The following is an 11747-nucleotide window of genomic DNA, read 5'->3' as shown; positions in this document are numbered from 1 at the left end:
TTCTCCCCCCCCCCCCCCCCCCCCCCAAAAAAAAAAAAACCAACCCAAACAACCCAAAACCAAACCCCAGACATCTCCACGTTGAGAGACAGGCATTGAATTTTAATGCCTGTGGAAATCCCCCAAAGGACAAAAAAATGTAATTATTTGCATCCTGGATAATTATCTATGTATTGATATTGAAGTGTTGTGAGCAAAGATCTTTATAAAAATCTGAGTCATGCTTACTACCCTAAGCGTAAAAAAAAAAATCAAAACATGTAATGCATTAGCTCCAGTCTACAGAAAAAAAGGTTTTGTGAATAAAGGGCTAGAGAATAAAGTGCAGCTTAGACATAGGCCAGTGACTACATAACAAAGATTTCTTTTGTAGAAATATCAGAAATTATATGTATTGTTTTTCTTAGTAAGAAGCCATCAAAATGTGCTCTGAATCTATACAGATGTACAAGTTGGAGTGAAAAAGATGAGCAGCATCACTTACCTCTTTGGGCCATCAGTAATTTTACTGAATGGAAAGAATTTCTCAGAGAGAGAATACTGAAAATGGTACCAGAATGGCATGCGTTACAAGACCTACAAAATACGGACTTCCTTAAACACAGTATTTGAAATATTGTGATATTTTTTCATCTTTCATTGCATGTTTGACCAGGCGATACAGTTTCTAGAAATTCGAGATTTCTTTCCCCTCTTGTTATAAGCTGATAAGGTGATCTTCATCCTTCCTCTTCTCAGATTTACCGAAGTGTTAACAGTACCAGGGCATCAGTATGCTGCTGCTTAAGCAATCTTAGGTCTTGCTTATAATTAAGGAAAAAAAAAAGTGGTAAAATAATGAATAGCAGGCAAATTCCAATACATTAAAATACTTCAGCTGAGAAGAAGGGAGAGTTTATGTCGCATTAGGGAATCTTGTTTTGTTCAGCATATATTATTCAGGGTTTTTGGAGACTACTTTTTGTAGTACGAAAACATTAACTGGAATAGTGTTTTATGTGGTTTATTCTGTATGAGGTATTTCATTCCTGGATATTCCAGTCATGATGATATGCAATATGCTGCCATCTCTTGTAAAAATCAGAAGCAACCAACCAACTCCCTTGAACCCAAAACAACCCCCCCCCCCCCCCGCCTTGATTTTGTTTTAGTCTAAAATGTATATGATTTATTCCTAACAAAATGTGTGTACGTGAGCATATATACATACATAGAGCACACCCTACATAATTGCATATACATATGCACAGAAGCACGTGCATTAATACACCATGAAACAATTGCACTCAGGTAAAGCCTGGATATAAATCATGTTTCAGTAGCAGCCACTCTGTTTTTGTCAGATTTCTGGAACTGCTGGTTAGGTATCATGGAAGAATGTATCACTTGGTAAGTGATACCATCATTATTTATAACATAAACATGCACCTCTACCTTTGCGGTCTTTTGGCATATATTACTTGAAAGATTGAACTCGCGGAGGAGAGATTCCTTAGTAAAAGTATTTCCTTACCACTGTTGAAAGTCTCTCCCTCTAAATCTTAACCTTATGGAGTTCTTGGAGCTTGGTATAAAGTTGAATTTATCATCTTTTACTAATGACTAGGAACTTAAAAATTAGCATTTACCTATCTTAGAGCATAGTTGTGTATTTTGCAACATAAAATTCTAATGCCCCTCTGGAAAGTTGGTATTAATAAATCTCTCCAGAGCGGAGGACCATTTTGCTGGAAGTAAAATGTATGTGTAAATCATATGCGATGTAAGCTATACTTCATTTTTCTGTCTTCCCCCAGCCAATCTCTTTCCTCCGGGCCCCCCTATTTCTGTTTCATTAAATTCTTAACTTTCAATTTTCAAGATAGAGTGCTTTCATGATCCTGGTGAGGATTCAGTGGAAGTAACTAATGAAACTTGCCTGTCAAATATTTATTTAAATCTTACTTATGTGCAGAGAATGAGTTCATAAGGGGAGCTATAGTTGAGTGTCTGACCCTCTTGAGGAGCTGACAGAAGACTTCTAGCAGAGTAGCAAAGAATAAAGGCTACGAGCTGAAATGTTAACTCATAGCACTGCAGAATATAGATGCAGAATGGGGACACTGGCTTAGGTGGTGCTGTGGTGAAGATGTTGATATGAACGCAGCTCTTAATTACCAATTCAGAGAACCATAAGTTCTTCTGTTGCCTTACTGTAATGTAAACGGCAAGAAGGGGATTGGAGAGGATTAAGATACAATAAATAGTCTCTAGAACCTAACGTCTTTTCTAAATGTATGAAAAATATCTAGGATCATAATCGTTACATGCTTATCAAAGGATTTATTTTTATCTCTTTGGATTGCTTTATGTAACTTGTAGATAGCATTTCAGGCTTGGAGAAAGAATTATATGGTGCTTGTCTCCTGGAGGACCAAATACATAGAAGACAAGTAGCGTGCTGTTGAGGCTTGCATATTTTGTCCTTTGACTGGACTGCCTTCCTGAAGTCTGGTAACAGGGCCAACATGGGGATGTTTCACTTTATTTTTGAATTCACTATGGCTGAGGGTAGATATCCTGCAAATCTTTTCAAGTGGAGAAAAAGAAGCTTCATTTTTCAGTAGGCTTAGTTTCGATGCCTTGAGTACTAGAATTCACATGGCTTCTTCAGTTTTTTCCTCCGCTTGTTTACTAGCGTGAATAAAATATCTCTGTAGGTGAGAATGATTTTTTGCTTTGGTGCTTGGTCCCATACTGGGGGAGCCAGAGGACAGGGTTTGGCTCATCCCTACCTTACAACTCCCCAGAATAAATTTGTCTAAAAATTTAGAATTCAGACTGGTAATGCTCTGAGTCACTGGAGACGCAGCTTTTCCATGAATGCATCGTATACCTGCTTTATTCAGATTTCTTTATCCAATAACAGTTCAATTCCCTTAGCTGACCTGAGAGAGGTGTTAGTTACCTTTATTTGTGAGGAGGGGGGTTAGTGGTAAAATATTTTACTTGTTTGTGTGCAAAAAAACCCAAACCAGCAACCAACCAAAAAAACCAACTAGCCAACCAAAAAAACTTCTGTCATTTAGTCCCCTGTTCAGTGAATTTCTGGTGCCTTTTAAAGGCAAGGTTATAGGTGTCAAATTTGAGTTGGTTAAACCAAATTTGACTTTGTCCCCTATGATTTCTTAAAGCAGATGATAGTGAAAGACTGAATTTGCAGGAAAATAGATTTTATTGATAGCTCTGATTTAGGAATCTCAGAAGGTCAAGCTAATTGAACTGAAGAATTCAGAGGCATTCCAGCTTGCATATCACATAAGAAATTCCTATTTATGTTATAGTATTATGATTAATTGTGCTAGTATATTTCTTTGTTTTGGACACTAGGAAAAGCTCTAAGGCACTTCAGTGTTTTGAAATGAATCACTACAAGTTTTGTTTACTAAGACCATGGACTATTAGATACCTAGTTTAAAAGAGAAGCCTCAGCTTTCTTCAGGAATTTATAAGCATTGGAAAGACTTCTCTTTTTTTTTTCTTTTTTTTTTTTTTCCTCTCTTTATTTTCTAAAGAATCCTTTGCTAAAAGTCCTAAAGAAAAGCCACAAATCTCTTGGAGATTTACTGGTAGTTATCGCAAGAATGATAAAGGTCTGCTTATATCATGACTGCCCTTTTATTTGATGTTGAGTGCCTATTGGCATAGACCCCAGATACTGACTGAAACTCCACATGTGAAACCAAATAATTACTCCTGATAGGGATAATATATCAGCACTAGGACACTGATAGTGGTAATTTTCCATGTAATTTAGATAGTAGATAACAGCACTACAGCAACTGATAAATGATTAGCTTAAGTCCTGAAATGAGGCACATGTGTGTTTTCTTAGTTAGGTATGTGAGAATTAAAGGTAATTTTTATTTATGCAGGCCTGTAATTTAGACCATGATTTTGTGAGACAGGACAAGAATAATGTTTTTTTCAGCTCGCTGCTAAAGATGCCCTTCATTTTCCTTCAGTACTTCAGAGCATGTGGAGAGAAAAGGCAAACTCTACAGGTCTTACACAGATGTCCCTGAGTAAGATAGGAGTATGTATACCCCCTCCTCGGTCTGTAGTGAGTTTTCAGACATCCTCATATTCATAGGATGCTCTCTCTTCTTATGCTGCTTCCAAACCTGAATTGGAGAGGGAAGGAAATGTCTGTCTTCTTGCTTTTACTAAGCTTTTGGATGCATGGAAATACCCAAGGAATGGGATTAAAGCTCTCCCCGCTCCGTGAATCCTCCTCATTCCCCCGTAAATCTGTGTCTGGTTATTGTTCATGAAGATACAGTAAACCATTATCTGTCTTAATCCAATCTCTTATCTGCTAGAGATCAAGATGTGCCTTTGGATGCTGGCTGATTATCCCACATCTGTCTGTGATGGAGGTCTTGCAGCTGGCTCTTGAGCAGCTGGGCTGTGCAGCTGTCAAGTGATAATGCCTTCTCTCTGATTTAATATAGCAATTTCTGTCTTCCTCAGTTTCAGTTTTGCATTGTGAACCGATTTTCACTTAATTCTGAAATGATGAGCAAAATCATGTATAAAATATTCATCATGCAGCCATGATGCATGATGGCTTTAATGCAGCCAGATGTACTTCCTTGATGAAAGCAATGAGCCGGAGGTAATGAATTTATTAACAAGATAGAAAATCGATCCTTTGCCACACAAGCTACCTACTTGTGTACACTTGGAGCATGGAAACTGAGTATTTTGTATGCCTTTTGCTCCCCGTTTAAATGATTTGTTTTCCTGATAGTCATTGATTTTTGCTATGAATTTGAATGAGTTTATATGAGGAGGGTGGTAAAAGGCACAGAATAAAACTTGAAATTAAGCCAGTAACGGATGTTGTTAACAGAGGCATTACCTTCGTATCATTTTTTTGATATATATTTTCTTCTCCTAAAATGTGGCCGGGTCGGGCTGTAGCAACCCAGTCTGAAGGTCTGTCTGTGTTTGATGAAAAACAGAATATCCTGTAAGAGATGTAGAAAAATTGCAATGAAAGAAGCGACGTGGAAGAAAAAGCAGATGCAAACAATTCTTTCAGCCACCCACACTGTCACAGCAAAGCTTCAGGAGGGAAAGACAGAGGTTTTGGATTTAATGCGGTTTTGTTCAGACCTTCAGGGAAGAAACATCTAGGTCATATTATAAGGGCTGTGTAGATGCTTGTGGGCCCAACAGTGATGCCCTTACCCGTGCTGCGTAGTACCATTCTCCCCACTTAAGTTACTGGGACTGCTTAAACAGTGCAGCACTCTTCAATACATTTATGAGTATGAAAGTCATACTTTTTGCTGCAGAGGTGTTTTTTGGCAGAAACGCTGCTTTTTGAACATTTAGGGGAGAGACGTGTAAAAATGGTGTGCTTTGTCCAAGCCACCCAAAAGGGCAATTGCAGCTGAAGCAGAGAGGAGCAGTCAGACTAGACTGTATAATCACTTCTTACAAATCTTTTGGCTGCTGGAAATGTGATCAGTCACCATAAATCCCGTTTTATATAAGGATAATAAGTAGAACTCATTACAGCTTTTTGGCTGTTCGTGTTTCGCTGCTGGCTATCGATATGTGACAAGGCAACATTAATCTTGTCTCTCTGGCAGCCAGAGGAAGAAAACCGCACATGGGCATCCAGAGGCTGCAGAGGAAGCACAGAAATACACACACTGGAAAAGGTGGAGAGGTCAAGTTTAGCATTCAAACCCTGCTCATGACTAACTTAAAATATTACCCTTCAGCTGCGAAAGGCTGGATTTCAGCAGCAAATTTGACCAGACGGACCACACAATGAAGTCATCAGTGCTGAGACCCACCAGCTTGAAAAAACAACAACCCCTGGTGTTAAGACAAATGCTTTGAAGAGTGGTTGATATTAATCAGGTGGTGCTACTGGTTTGGAGTTCGTTAGTCATTCCGTATGAATAAAAATGCTGATAAAGGACATAACAACATTATAGAGCCAAGGCAGTTTTGTAACACAAGAAGCCACAGATCTGAATCCTACTTAGGGAGAATTGGTCAGGGTCCATTTCAAAATTCCTTAAGCCAAATGCGTCTCTGGGCTAACTCCTTTGAAGTCACTGGGGTTACACAAGGAATTAATTTGGCCCTTCGGCTCCGTATGTTAGCAGAGATCTGACTAGCAATCCTGCTCGCCGTGTTGGAGGTTTATCTTTTCAGTGTGGTTTCCTCAGAGGAACTCCCAAGACAACCCATTGCATTCCCACTGTGGGCAGCGCTCGTCTTCCCCACCCTCTCTTCCTATCTGTTTCTTAATTGCTGCATTAACAGCTGAACAGATTTTTTTTTTTTTTTTTTTAACTATCACGTACTATGAAAATATCTCCTTTTTTGTTTTGAATGTTTGCCTACAACTGTATTTGGTAATCTGAATCGAATTTCTAACATGTCAAAGCTGGGCACGGCCGTGGTTCACTGAGAAGTTAAAATTTGGTGTGCCTGGCTGCGCTCGGACTGCAGTGCACAGGGTTGGATCCAGAATGGCTTCAACCTGACAGAAGTGCAGAGTCTGTTTCTGTCCTCATATTCCTCCCAGCAAGCAGTGTTTGTCCAGCCATGTGGTGAGCTGGACCACGGAACCAAATCGATTGAAAATTAACCCAGAAAGTCCATGTTCAGGTAAATCCATTAGCTGCCCCTCAGCAGAAGAAGATGTGGTAGCAGAAATAGAGGGCTGAGAGCTGGCTGGAGGTGACTGCCAGCGCTGGGCATGGTCTCCGGTGCCCTCTGTGGCTCTCCTGACCATTGAGAAAGAAGGGGAGGAATCTCCAGCCACCTGTGTTTTTTGCGTTTGGGGAGGCTGCTGAGTTTTGTGTGTCCCTCATCTCTGTCAGTGGCTGTTAGAAGGGGTGACAGGAGGAGGAGAAAGGCCTGGCAAGCTAATGGTAGTGCAGAGGAGCTGCTGGTGGCCGATGGTGGTAGTCCTGGCAAAGCGAGAGGTGCTCGGGGAGCTCATCTGGTAGAGCTGTGGGATCTCAAGGGAGAGACTTCATAGCATGTGTGGTATTCTTGATACAGCGCTGAAGAAAATTTTCAATCACACTGAAGGAATTTGATAAACTGAAGCCATTACTGCTCAGTCATTTCTTTCAGCATTTCTACCGTGTTACAGAGGACAGTGGATAGTTGACTCTTCCAAGCTTTAGAGTTCAGAAAATGTCGTCTTTAAAATAAAGCACCATTTCTAGGATGTCTAAATAGTACAGCAGGTGTTACTGGAAATAATATGAAATAGATTGCTCTACCAGTCTGTATCTAAGTGAGAAGAAAGTTGTGATTGAAAAAAGGCCTGTTAATCTTCCTGTGGTGCTCTCTTGTGCTTTTGCAAACTTCAGATCATTTAAATTCTCCTCACTTTTTGTACAGCAAATATTTTAGGTCTGAATCTGAAAGAGATTTATGCAGGTGCTTAATTTTAAACATAAAAGGGGATTACGCATGTGCATGAAGTTCACTATGTGAGTAGATCATGGAGCTTTATGTAGGGTTAAGGTAAGCTCCTGTGATCTTCTGTGTGCGAGGAATCTTTTGTGTTTCCTCTGAAGGCATCTCTGCAGAGTGGTCTCATATGCAAGACCTGAATCCTTCACCTGCCAACCTGATAAATCTTTCCTTAACACAGATGTGTTGAAAGGACAGTGCGAATCTGAAATTCCTGAGAATGACCACAAAGACAAGGTTAACCCTTGTTTCTAGAGTCAGCTGAGCTCTGCGTCTTGATTTTTAACATTTGAGTGAATCCCTGATGAAAACAAGAACAATTACATCTGACTTTTGTGGACATTTAGTGGCTGACAAAGCTCCTGTCCTCCTCTGCTTGGCTTTTGAACTTCCAGGGAAGGTTGGACTCTGCCTAGGGATCCGGGCAGCTGGGTGCCACCAGAACTCTTTGGGTTGAAGTTTGTTTTGCTTGTCCAGGCCTTGTTGGTGGTGGCAGCAGCACTTGCAAGGCTGCAGGGCTGCAAAAATGACAGGATAAATTTGTCTGGACTGTGTGAAACCTCTGGAGTTTTGTCTGCCTTTGGTTTTCCTATGGTTTGATCCTGTGTAGTTCCACATTCAGTGTTGTGGACGTTTGCCGAACCCTTCTCGAGCGATCGAGTGAATTTCAAGGGGTGCATTGGGACTTCGAAGGGATGATAGTAAGAAATTCAGTCAAATTTTAATTTAGAATATTCAGGTTCTGAGTTGTCCCCAGTCCGTTTGCTGCTGTTTAGCTTAGTATATTCTTGCTTCCACCAGAATTATAGATATTTTTGCTGACCTTGGAAAAAAATGCAGAAATTATGCAAGAAATGATGGTTATGAAAACTTATATGCAAAATTCTCTCTTAGATATAAAATAAGCTGGATCAAGTAGGGGAAAGTTGTGGAAAAATAACTTTTATTTATAGCATAATCTTTTGAAGGTTCTTCCTACCTGGAAGGTAAAGAAACATTTCACTAAGAAATGAGAATACGTTTGTTTTGATACAGTTTTTACATAATGACCCTTGGCGTATGTGATGGGGAAATACACACGCTGAAAGAGAGGACTGTGGCCTGCCACGGTCTGATGTGGCAAATCTCTGTTGATTTTTAAAGACATAAATGAACTTGGGTTTTCAGAAGTAAAACATCAGTGAGCGACATCTGAAGCAAAGTTGGGCCCTGAAGTTGGATGGGCTCTTACAGAGCTGGCAAGAAATCCTCTGGCAGGCTTGTTTGCTGTAATTCTGAGGAATTTATAGACAGTAATTGAATACAGTAGTGCACTTTTTTTTAATTAAGTGCTCTGTCTGGGCAGGTATGGAGAGTATTTTGAAAGTAGAGGACAACCACTAAAAGATATGATAAAATGCCTGCCGATTAGAGTTTTTCAGGATGACAGCTCACTTGTCACGGTTGACAAGCGGCTCCTCGTGGCGCTGGCTCTTGGAGCTCGTTCTTCCAGTACTGCTCAAAGCCTGGACTAAATGGACCCCTTCTCCAAGGAGCGGAGCTGGCTGTGGGTCAGCAACTGCTGCCTGCTGGATTCTGAGCGCTTGAGTACGCAGCCATCCTTGACCGCACCAGTACTTGCTGAGGTTTCGGCATATCTCAGGGTCAAGTATTTGTATATGCGCCAAGGCCTGGGCTCTGCAGCCTTTGCTTTCCAGGTAGGAGCTGGTGTCCCCCCATTCATACGTAAACTATGCAGACAGCAGCATTCCTTACATTGTATGAGGCATTAGTGCGCTTTCCCTTTCTGCTTCGGGATAAATACATACCCCAGATTCAAGTTGCAGCAGGTATTAAAAAATTAAATAAGGTCCCTGAAATCGTATTTATTAAGCACGTTTGCACGTTGTGTTTTGAAGAGCGTATGAAAGTTGAGTTAAAGGCTCATGTCCTCGAGTTTTTGTTTATAAGAAAATCCACTTTGGTTCACCTTTAAAGGGGAGTGAAAATGAAAGTCTCCTATTGCTGTATCTGATTTTAGTGTTCCTAGCAAAGTTTGTTAAGCTTTGTGTGGAAGTTACGCTAAGTTGCTCTTATTTTAATTTGCATGCATGTTCTGCAGAATATTTTTTACTGGAATGTTATTAGACAAATGACTGAAGGAATTTTAAATATAAAGTAAATCTGCATAAATTAATATAACTTTCACCAGAGCAGCATAATGGCGAAGAGAAAATCATTGTTGTTACCCAAGATAGATGGGCATGGAAGTGTAATTTAGTGGAACTGATGTATGCAAACCTATGCGTATTGGACTGAGACTCAGTGGACCTGGGTTAACGTTCATTAAATGCTTCCTTCACTGGGTCTCATTTCAGATTGCACAGGGACAATGTCTTTCCCTGAGAGGTATTTTAATATATGCTGCTTTCCTTCTTGGGTAACAATTGTTATTCTTAGCAAGTCAGAATTTGTACTTCTTGTGAAAACAAAAGCAATTAAGGCAATAACAGCTGAATTAACAAATGAGTACTTAATTACCCGTACAAGCCAAGGCTGGAGAAGCCCAGGAGGATGCAGCCCATGTGCATTCCCTGCCAGGGCACCATGTCAGTGTGTGAAATGCCATTATCAGAACTGCTAGGTTAAAACCAGTTTTCAAAATGTAATCTAATCTTATTTATATATGGTGTCTTGATGCAAAAGCCTCTTGAAATGTGGAGTACTCCATTTTTCTGAAATAGCCCTTCGTGCATGAAACATTTAGAAATGTGTTTAGCGGAGCAATTTGTTCGTATTCTGCTCTCTTGCCTTATATGGCTCTTTTGCAACTATATGCTAGATTGAAATCTTAGACTATGCTTTGCTTGTAACCAAAAAAGAATGGCTTCTTATCTTTTCTGGAACTGCCATTCTGTTCTGTAGCTTACTATGTATTTTTTTGGAGTAGCTATTAATCTTCTTTCTGTGCTGTTTTCATTTTTCCTTCACACTTGTAGAGTGGCTTTTCCTGGACCCGGTGTCATGTTCAGCTGCTGACACACAATTCCTGTGAGCTTCAGTGAGAGTTGTGTGAGGCTGAACAGGGTGCTGAACCTTAAATGCTCTTTGTTTTTTGGGTTTTTGCAGTAATTTTCTAACTGTTGAACTAAGAATCTTTTTCTCATAATCTTTTTTTTTATATTTTAATAAATGTTTTGACTGTTCTGACTTAAACCAAAACTTTGAGGATGATGGTAAGAGATGTCTTTTAAGAGGGTAGGAGTTTCAAAATGATACTGTAGTGTAGTATACTTAATAATATATTAATATATTATAGTATGCTATAGCATAGTATAACTCCTTTAGTTGCCAAAGCCTAATGCTAATATATAGTCAATGGCATAGTAACCCTTGGAAGAATCAAAAACAGGAAAAAACATGTTTGAAGTAATCAGTGATTTTGCAATATTGCACACTGGAATGACCAGTTTTTGTGTTCAGGTGTGATATTTGATGAAATTATCGTTCCTAAATAATCCTAGCTGCGTTGTTTAGGTCTTATTTTAGTCATTTAGATACATACTCTAATTGGAGATTGGATTTAAGATACAGCTACAGCAACTAAATCTCGTGACATGTTTTTATAACGTTTTTTTCAAGTTATCATTACGTGTATCTACTGAAAGGTAAAATCTCAGGAGATAAATTTTCTGTCATTATGAGATAAAACCTTGCACAACTTTAGCTTACCTGAATTGGAAAGAAGACACTTCCACCCCACCTTGGTTCCAAATTCAGGGGAAAAAAGTACATTTTTGGAAATTCTAAGTGCAGCTCATCCCTCCTAAACAAAATATTTTAGTTCCCGTATTATATTGCATGAATTTTTTTCTTCTGTTTCCCTCCCCTCCCCTCTAGAAATAGTAGTTCCTCCTGAGGGTTGTTGCTGCATTAATTTTGAAGTCGTTTCATTCAGGGTGGCTTTTGCTCCTGCCAAAACCTCCTGACAAAAATCAGTCTCCTAAATTGTACACCTTCTGAAGCCCTTACACACATCATCAACATGGATCTGTCATCTTCCAAGGTCTTTTTGTAGCATGCTCCAGAGCCTGGCCAAATGGGTCAAGTCTGTCCCTGTACTGAAACAAATAAACAAGAAAAGCCTCCCTTTGATCTAAAAAGAAAGCTTAGAAAGACAGAAATAATCCTGACGGGCTCCAGAGCGTTCCCATCTCAGTTGCCTTCAGCCCTGCCCACACAGCGAGGGAAGGACCTTCCCGCCTGCG

At 39.8% G+C, this 11747-nt stretch overlaps 1 protein-coding gene across 3 annotated transcripts in view; it reads left to right on the top strand.

The window, feature by feature from the left end:
• FHOD3 (formin homology 2 domain containing 3) overlaps positions 1–11747 on the top strand; it is a 387204-nt gene that overhangs the window by 120901 nt on the left and 254556 nt on the right. The gene's annotated exons all lie outside the window — the stretch shown is intronic.

Source organism: Haliaeetus leucocephalus, unplaced genomic scaffold (genome assembly GCF_000737465.1).
Source record: "Haliaeetus leucocephalus isolate CR32 unplaced genomic scaffold, Haliaeetus_leucocephalus-4.0 Scaffold3, whole genome shotgun sequence".
Lineage (NCBI taxonomy): Eukaryota > Metazoa > Chordata > Aves > Accipitriformes > Accipitridae > Haliaeetus > Haliaeetus leucocephalus.
Note: the sequence above shows the minus strand (reverse complement) of the source record. Positions and strands in the feature narration are given on the sequence as shown.